Source organism: Equus asinus, chromosome 17 (genome assembly GCF_041296235.1).
Source record: "Equus asinus isolate D_3611 breed Donkey chromosome 17, EquAss-T2T_v2, whole genome shotgun sequence".
NCBI lineage: Eukaryota > Metazoa > Chordata > Mammalia > Perissodactyla > Equidae > Equus > Equus asinus.
Window position 1 is genome coordinate 31103968 of NC_091806.1, and position 8747 is coordinate 31112714.

The window sequence follows — 8747 nt, forward strand, 5'->3', positions numbered from 1 at the left end:
TGAACTGGGCAGAAGGTCCCTGAAATGACATCTTAGGCAGGAACTTTAATAACAATAACAACAGCAGCCACTAGTATTTAGGAAGCATTTTTTATGTGCTAAGTTGTCCGTATCATTTAATCTTCTAAACAACTCTATGAGGCAAGTACCATTGTCATCCGTAAATTAAAGATAAAAGACTGAAGCTCAGAGTGGTTAAGTTACTTTCCAGGTAAGCGTCAGAGGCAGGATTTGAATGGGAGCCTGCCCTCTTACCCTTCACACCTCTCACCCCATGGTGGCAAATGACTAGCACAAAGCATTCACGGTCATTCTCTAATGTAAGCGACACACACGGCAACCCTGTAAGTTAGTGGGACAGATGACGATATGGGAAGCAGGAAGAAGGTGCTCCTTGGAATTGGAAGGACCCTGGCTCCATTCCTGGCTCTGCCACTCAGGAGCTGGCCCACTTCAGCAGACACATTATCTCCTGGTCTCCGTTTGCGCATGTGTGAGTTAAGGATGACAACCTCACTCAGGGTTTGGGGAGGATGAATTGAGAAGGTGGCTGTGCAATAATCTACTAAGTGCCTGACACATGGTAGATCTTCAACAAACAATCCTGAATATTATCCCTATTTTAGGCATAGAGAAAGTGAGGCTCAGAAAGGTTAAGTGATGGTCCAAATTTCACAAACTAGCAAATGACAGAGCTTGAAAAAGAACTTTAACTCATCTGTCATCCACGAGGAGAGGTTTTCTTAGCATCTTCTACGTACTCATCACTGTGTGGGACAAGCCCCACCATTGAGGAACCAAGTCATAAGCACCTGGAGTTATAGCTCTGCTCTCCCCAGCTGGAAGCTCAGAGCTGGAATCGGAGGTTCAGTTGGTGGCAATAGCTCAGGCATGGGGCTCTCACAGACACAGCAAGGGAGGTCTGTGCCCAGGCAGTGAGGGCCTAGGGATGTAAGCCAACTCACAGATTCGGCAATGAACAAGAAAGGTGGCTGGCCTGTGCTTGTTGGTGTAGTGGGCTTTCAGGTTTGCTGGGCTCAGCACCAGGCTGGCCACACACCATCCCTACAGCAGCTGCTGTCAGGCCCCAGGAAGACTCCTGGAGATGACTGAAGGGCCCCACAGGGGGAGAGGGGCTGGGTACCTCAGGATCTTCCTCCTAAATAGGCCATGCTCTCTTGGTCAGCTGTAAGAGGACAGCATTCTGACCCAAACCATCCATCCTTCCATCCCTGCCCGACATGACACCCCCAGAAACACCCCAACCCTCTCCAACGCCTTCTGGCTCACGTCATCCTGCAGTTTCTGCAAGCAAGTCCCTGTGAGTGGGGGAACAGAAATGTCAGAGTGGTGGAGGGCTAAAGAGGCTCTTTCCTTTCTTCTTTCCTTCCTTTCTTCCCTCCTCCCTTTCATCCTTCCCTCCTTCTTTCCTTCCCTTAGTCCCTTTTCTCCCTCTTTCGTTTCTTTCTTTCTTTTTTTTTTTTTGAGGAAGATTAGCCCTGAGCTAACTGCTGCCAATCCTCCTCTTTTCGCTGAAGAAGACTGGCCCTGAGCTAACATCCGTGCCCATCTTCCTCTACTTTATATGTGGGTTGCCTTCCACAGCGTGGCCTTGTCCTACCACCTGGTGCCTTGTCCGCACCCAAGATCCAAACTGGCGAACCCCGGGCCAGCGAAGTAGAACTTGTGAACTTAACCGCTGTGCCACCTGGCCGGTCCCTCTCCCTCTCTTTTTTTCTTTCTTTCTCTTCCTCCCTCCCTTACTTCTCCCCCACTCTTTGTGTCTCTCTCTGTGTCTGTGTGTGTGTGTGTGCGTGTGTTTGTCTGTGTATGTGTATGTGTGTGCGTGTCCCTTATATATCCAGTATTTCTTGACCCTCCATTCTGTGCCTGGTAAGGTGCAAAGCCCTGAGGATACAGTGGGTAAACAAAGATACAGTTAATGCCCACATGCACTTCCCAGCCTGATGGTAGACACACATTAACTCTTTTTCATCCTATGTCAAACTGCAACTGTGACAAGCTCTATGCAGGAGAGGTGCCTGGTGTGAAGAAAATCTGTTCTAGTTAACAGATCAGAAGGAAAGTCTGAGCAGAGAGGTGAAGGAACTGTAGGAGTTAACTATGGGTTGGGTAGGTGCATTCCAAGCAAGGAAAACTAAACCAGTTCACTTTTAAATGGTACCCTTGAGATTTAATGTGATTTTTTATATATAATAAAAATTAATAGCTACCCTTAATTGAGGACCCACTGTGTGCCATGGCCAAGTGCTGTTCATGTGGAGTCTCATTTATCCTTACTACTCTCTGAGGTGGGCTCCATACCCCCATGTCAGGTGAGGAAACAAAGGTAAGTGAGCGGCTATGACTCGGTCAAGGACAAGCAGCCTGAGAAGGTGAGAAGGAGATGCGGGGCTGCATGCCTGTGCTCTTCCCCAGCCCCAGCCATCTCTGACCCCAAGCCCCTGGCTCCTGAAGGAATGTACAGCCCAGCCCCTGGTGATTGTCATTTCTGTGCTCATGGGTTTTCCGCATTGACTCCTGGAGAAACAGAGTAGTACAAAAATTGGATATGAAGATTGATGTTTTTCATTGACTTTGGCTTAAGATTTGGGGTAATTAGAAAGTCTTCTTTTGCCTTCATAATGTTCCCATTCTAAAGGCTACAAGAGAGTGTAGGCTATTTTGTTAGCCAGAGACTAGCTTGGGCAGATGCCTGCAGAGTGGTTTCTGTCCTGAACCAGGTGGTGACATTCCAGGCTCCACCAGGAGTGAAATGTAGACACACCTTGTGCTACCCTCCCCTCAGGGGATCTCAGATTATACTGATAACATACACAGTCACACATGCCAGGTGGTTTGAATGTCCTGTTTGAAGTGATTTACGTTCACTGATTGACTTAATCCTTACAACTCTATGATGTAGTCCTACTGTTATCCCCATTTTACTGATGAGGAAACTGAGGCACCATGAATCTCAGTCTCAGACCTTGTGTGGGGAAGAGCTGGAGGTTGGTTTTGGACAGTCCAGCCGCAGAGCCCGAGCTGCCTCCACCTATTATTCCCAAATGTTCTCTCTAGTCCTCCCTACAAGTCCCTGTGGTACTTATTTTCTCCGTTACAGGGGAGGAAACTGAGGCTCCACATGATTAAGGGTTTCTTCAAGGTCACACAGCTGGTCAGCGCTTGCAAAGCCCAGAGCCTTTCTCATGCACCTACTGCTTGAGTCTACCTTCAGGCCTGGGAGGGAACATTGGACTCAGGAAACAGAATGCTGAGGGGCCGATAAGCACATGTGTGAGGTTAGCAAAAAGAAATCAAAACCCCTGGAGTGGGGGCTGGTGAGACCACAAGCTGTGGTCCTGCGTTTAATGAACCTGCCAGTAAGTCAGCCCCGCTGTGCACAGAGACGTGGGTTGCAGTGTGCCCAGGAGGGATGAGACGTGTCCCACCCAGGAAATTGTCATCGCCAAAGAACGGACAGATCGGAGCCCGTGCCTTGATACCTGGATGCAGTGTCCTTTCCAAAGACTGTTAGAGGAGGCAACCTCTCTGTGCCCTGGAGTCACACCCAACACATTTAGGGATCATCTATCCGCTGGGGGTCTGGCAGGAAGAGGAACTCCAGGAATAACCACTGGAGTCTTTGCCCCAAGCTTTAAATTTAGGGAAGAGGGTCGACAGCACCTGGGAAGCGGGCAGCCAACACCTTTGGCTGAACAACAGCTAGCACCAGATTCACAGATGATGATGAATGGATGGACGTCATCTCTAGAAGCTCCAAAGGTGGCTCTCTGGCAACATCTGGCCCCCTGAGTTCTCTTATTAGGCACACTCTCCAGTGTGCTGACCTAGGCTGCGCATACGGGTCCCTGTCAGGAGGCAGACCCGACGCCAGCTGAGGTAGCAGAGGGGGAACAGAATGGGGTGGGCCCAATGTCCCAAGATGTGAGTGAGGGGAGCCCTCAGGATGGGGTGGGTGGGGGATAAATAAAATGTGACATCGACCTGAGATGGGCTTGTAAGCAGCCACTTACAATCACGTTTTGGACGACTATTTGATGACAAAGAAAAGTCTATGAGATCGTTTCCCTTATCACACACATTGTCACATGAAGAGAGGCGTACATACCAACGTGTTAACCATGGTCATTTCTGAGCAGTGCAGTTAACAACGATATTTGTTTTTCATGCACTTCTTTGTTTTCTGACTTCTTTTACGACCACCACATGTTTCTGACGTAAGAATGAATGTAAAGAGAAGGTAACACCGAAAATGAACGTGACCTTAGGAGACAGACAAATCTGGGTCTAAACGCCAGCTCCACAATGTGCCAGACAGATGCTCTTGGACATAACTTGCTGCTCAGAGCCTAACTCTCCTCATCTGTAAAATGTGGCGGGTGAAAGGAGATTGTCACACAGAGTTCCTGATTCTGGCTGTCAGCTGTTCTTTATTTTATTCTACTTGTCCAGCTGTTCTTAAACGGCAGGCACTCTGCTCCTCATGGAAGTGTCCTCTGCCCCAGGAGAGGCCCCGCCCGGCACCACGGCCTGTGGAGGGGGAGACTGGCCTCCAGTTCCTCTCTGCTGAGGCTGGAGCTGGAGAGGAGGGTTGCACCAGGAACCCAAAACTTGTGAAACCCCTGTTGCTTGCTTCCTCATTTAAAAGAGCAGTTGGTCCCATCTGAGGAAGAAGTTGCAGCAAGGGGCTCTTGGGGCAGAAAGAGGCGGCTGTGCACACAGCTGCGCTTCTCTCTCTCTGGATCCAAGTGTTTCCTGCACTTGCTGAGGAATCCAGACATCTTTTTCCTTTTTTGAAGTTTTTAGCACAATTTTTTATCTTTTTTAATCCAATGATACTTTTCTAAGAAAACGGTAATTCTGATTTAAATTCAATGTGTTTAAATGTACCACAATGATTTTAAAATATCCCATTCTATTTCTCCAACTAAAACTCAAGGAAAATATATTGATCTTGTCTATACCATTAAAATTAAGGCAATTTTCCAGACATCTTTTTTTAGTATCGGCTTTATGGAGATATATTCACATACAAGTCACCCATTTAACGTGTATACAATTCAATGCCTTTTAGTATATTCAGAGGTGTACAATCACTATCAATTTTAGAAAATTTTCATCACCCTAAAAAGAACCCCTTACCCATTAGCACTCACTACCACCTTGCCCAGCTCTAGGCAATCACTAATCTACGTTCTGCTTCTGGAGAGTTTCCTCATCTGGACATTTCATATAAATGGAGTCACACTGTATGCAGTCTCTAGCGACTGGCATCTTTCACTTAGCATACTGTTTTCAAGGTTCATCCACATCGTAGCATGTGTCAATACCTCATTGCTTTTCATTGCCAAAAATATTCCATTGTATAAATACACTACAGTTGATTTATCCATTCACCAGTTGATGGGCATTAGGCATCCTTTTTGACTTAATATGTTAACTGCAATCATAGCTATCATCTGTTGAGTACCTACCATGTGCTAGGCACTTGACCTAATTTCTAATCCTTGCAACAGTCCAGAGGGCAGGTCTATTTCTCCCTTTATACTGATAAAGAAACTGAGATGTAGAGGTGAAGTGGCCCATCCAAGGTCACACTAGTGACAGAACCAGGATGAAAAAAGGGTTGGCCTGGCCCCCCAGTCCATGTTCTTCCCACTGCCCCATCCCACCCCCATGTGCTCTGTTCTCTCCTTCCAGTTGGCACTGAGGCCAGAACAAGAAAGAATTCACTCATTCAGTGATCATTCATTCAACGAGCCCTAACTGGCACCACATGGACAGCAAGCACTCATTAGTCACTGAGCCAGGAAAGACCCATATGCCACCTCCTGGAGTTGGCTGTCCAGGTGAGGAGAGGTCATCATGCAAGGAGGCAGGTGCCAGTCACCAAAAAGGGTGTGACCAAGTGCCGAGAACTCAGAGCTGTTGGAGAGCCCAAGGAAAGATTTTTAGAGAAGATGGCATTTTGAACAGGACCCCAGTAGACCAGGCAAATTTCCCCAGCAGAGATGGGAGGAGCCAACATACAGAGGAACTGGTGTGCTCACAGATGCCCAGACCAGGAACCTTGGTCCACAAGAAGGAATTCTGTCCTCCTGGAGGTGGGAAGTGAAGAGGGTGAGGAAGGTAGGGGAGTGGTTGGAATCACATTGCTGAGAGCCGTGAAAGCCAGGCTGGAGTCTGAGCTTTGCCCCATGGACAGCAGGAAGCCGTGGAAAGTTCTGGAGCAAGACAAGATTAAAGCCATTCACGAGCACTCTGATGTTCCCAGGCCCCTGGAAATTACCCTTCCAGCTGTTCACAAAAGAGCTGTGTTTCAGCCTTTTGTGTATCTCTGTATCCCCAGCACCTAGGAGAGTGCCTGATGCATTGTAGAGGCTCCATAAACATTTGTTGATTGACATACTGATTGGATGAAGGAATCTGCCTGCCAGCCCCCTCCCCCTCACTGTCCTCTCCCAGCCCATCTCTGGGCTAAGTGGAAGAAAACACCTGGTGTATTCCAGTTTGTCCCATCTCACCCACCTACCATCTCTCTCCCTCCAGGTCCCTCCCCTTCTCCCTCCTTGCTACCCTTTTCCTTTCTGGTCATGAGTAAATGAAGGAACAAATGTGCACATGCTCCCACCACGGGCTAGGCAGTAGCAATTACCTTAAATTCTCACTGTTGCCCTCAGGGATAGAAATGATTCATTGCTTTTTGTAAGTGAGGAAGTTGTGATCCAGAATGGTTAAGGGACTTGAACAGATGTTGGATGGCAGAACTGAGACTCACCCGGGGCCCTTCTGATTCCATCTAGTGCTTCCAGCTGGGGGTGGGGAGTATTGTGGTGGGAGTAGGATGGGGTACAGAGGAAGAGGAGGCAAAGGAAGAGACTCCTGGGAGGGGGTGAGGGTGCAGAGGTGGAGGGGCTTCTCAAGCCCATCCTAGAACCAGGTAGCTGGATACCAATCTGAAGGCTCCTAGCCCTCTCTGGGCCCAGCTGCCACATCAGGATGCTGAAGCCAGACTCCTCGACTCCACTCCTGTGTCCACTCCCCAGGAAGCTGGGGCATGAGGTAGGAACATACACACACACACAACATCAACAAAGCCTGAAGTGTTGAAACAGTAGTTGCCTTAAGCAGAAAGAAATGATTGTTCTGCAAAATTATTCTCCCAAGAACATTTTTATATAATTCCCAAAGTCAATCATCATCTCCTGTCCTGTTGAGGAAAACATCCCTAAGAGGCTTTGTCAGAAATCCTTCAGTCTAGCAGGCCGGCTGGTGCCCAAGGCTCTCTGGGTGGCCTGATTCTCTGCCACTCCTCTTAAAACCTTCTAGAATGTTAGCTTCAGAAAGAACCTCTAATTCCAGAATCTTCTCATTTTACAGATGGGAAAACTGATGCTCAGCCCAGAGGAGGGTCTGCTCAAGGGCATCCAACATCAGTGGCAGAGATGGATCTCAGGTCCAGGGGCCTCCCCACCCAACCCCGTCTCTCCTCTTTCTCCCGAGGCTCTCTAACCAAGCCTTTGTCGCTGCCACTCTCTAACCAAGGCTGTGCCTTTGAGGGAGAGCTGGGCACCACCTCCAAATGCCAGGGGGCATAGCTGAGGCCATGACAACCTCACCCTTCACCTGGGAATTTACCTGGCGGTACAGGGCCCAGGCACACATGGGCTTCAGGGCCAAAGAGGCCTAGAGAAGCAGGTGACACACCTCCTCTCCCATCACAGCACCTCCCTTCGGGTCAAGGGTCTGCCAAGGCCATGTGCTTCCTGCTCTGGGACTAAGGAAAACTTCCACAAGCTTTTGCCTTGGGTCTGTATGGTATCAATCAGCTTGGCACTGACATTATTTTCTTGCCTATCAGAAGTCTCAGCTAGCAGTTACGTGTCTTCTTTTTTTTTTTAAAAAAAAGTAATGTCTGCTTAATACAAGTAGCCTGAGTGAGCAAAGACTTTCTGGATACGGGGTCCTCAAAGGTAGGGGAAGATTAGCAAAAGCATCTGCAGAGCTGAAAAGGGAGGGCTCCCGAACTAAGCAATTGCAGGGGGGGTCTTCCTTCCGCTGGCACTCTCGGTACACCAGGAAGGGGTGGATGAACGTCAGAAGAGTGACGAGCACCAGCATCACGTTCACCTGGAGGGAGACAGGAAGGAGTGAGGTGAAGTCCAGGAACTCTGAGCAATGCCCACGACCAATGAGTGAACCAGAATTCCGCCTAGTTTATCTTCCAATTTCCACTCAGACACTCTGGTGCCCTGGAGGAAGGACTCTGCGTTACTTTTCATTCTGCCCTGTGGAGTCAGGTGGGGAGGGATACTGTGCCCATTTCATGGATGAAGAAAGAGAGGCCCAGGCGGCATTCAGTGACCAGCTCAGGGTCACACAGGAAGCTGACGGAGGGACCAGAGCGTTCACCAGGTAGAGAACAGAGGCACCATCCATCTAACTTTCCAGGCAGAAACCCAGGGGATCATCCTCGAATCCTCTTTCTCCCACATGCCCCATCTCCAGTCCATCAATGAATGTTGATGAGCCACCTCCTAATTATCATTCAAATGTATCCACTCTTCTCCATCCTCACCAACTCATCCTAGTTTTAAACCACCATCACTCACTCACAGATCACACAGATTGCAATGGCCTCCTAAGAGGGCCACCTGCTCTGGCCCCTGCAACCTGTAGGCAGGCAGTCTGTATAGCACAACAGGTACTAACAAAAGACAGGG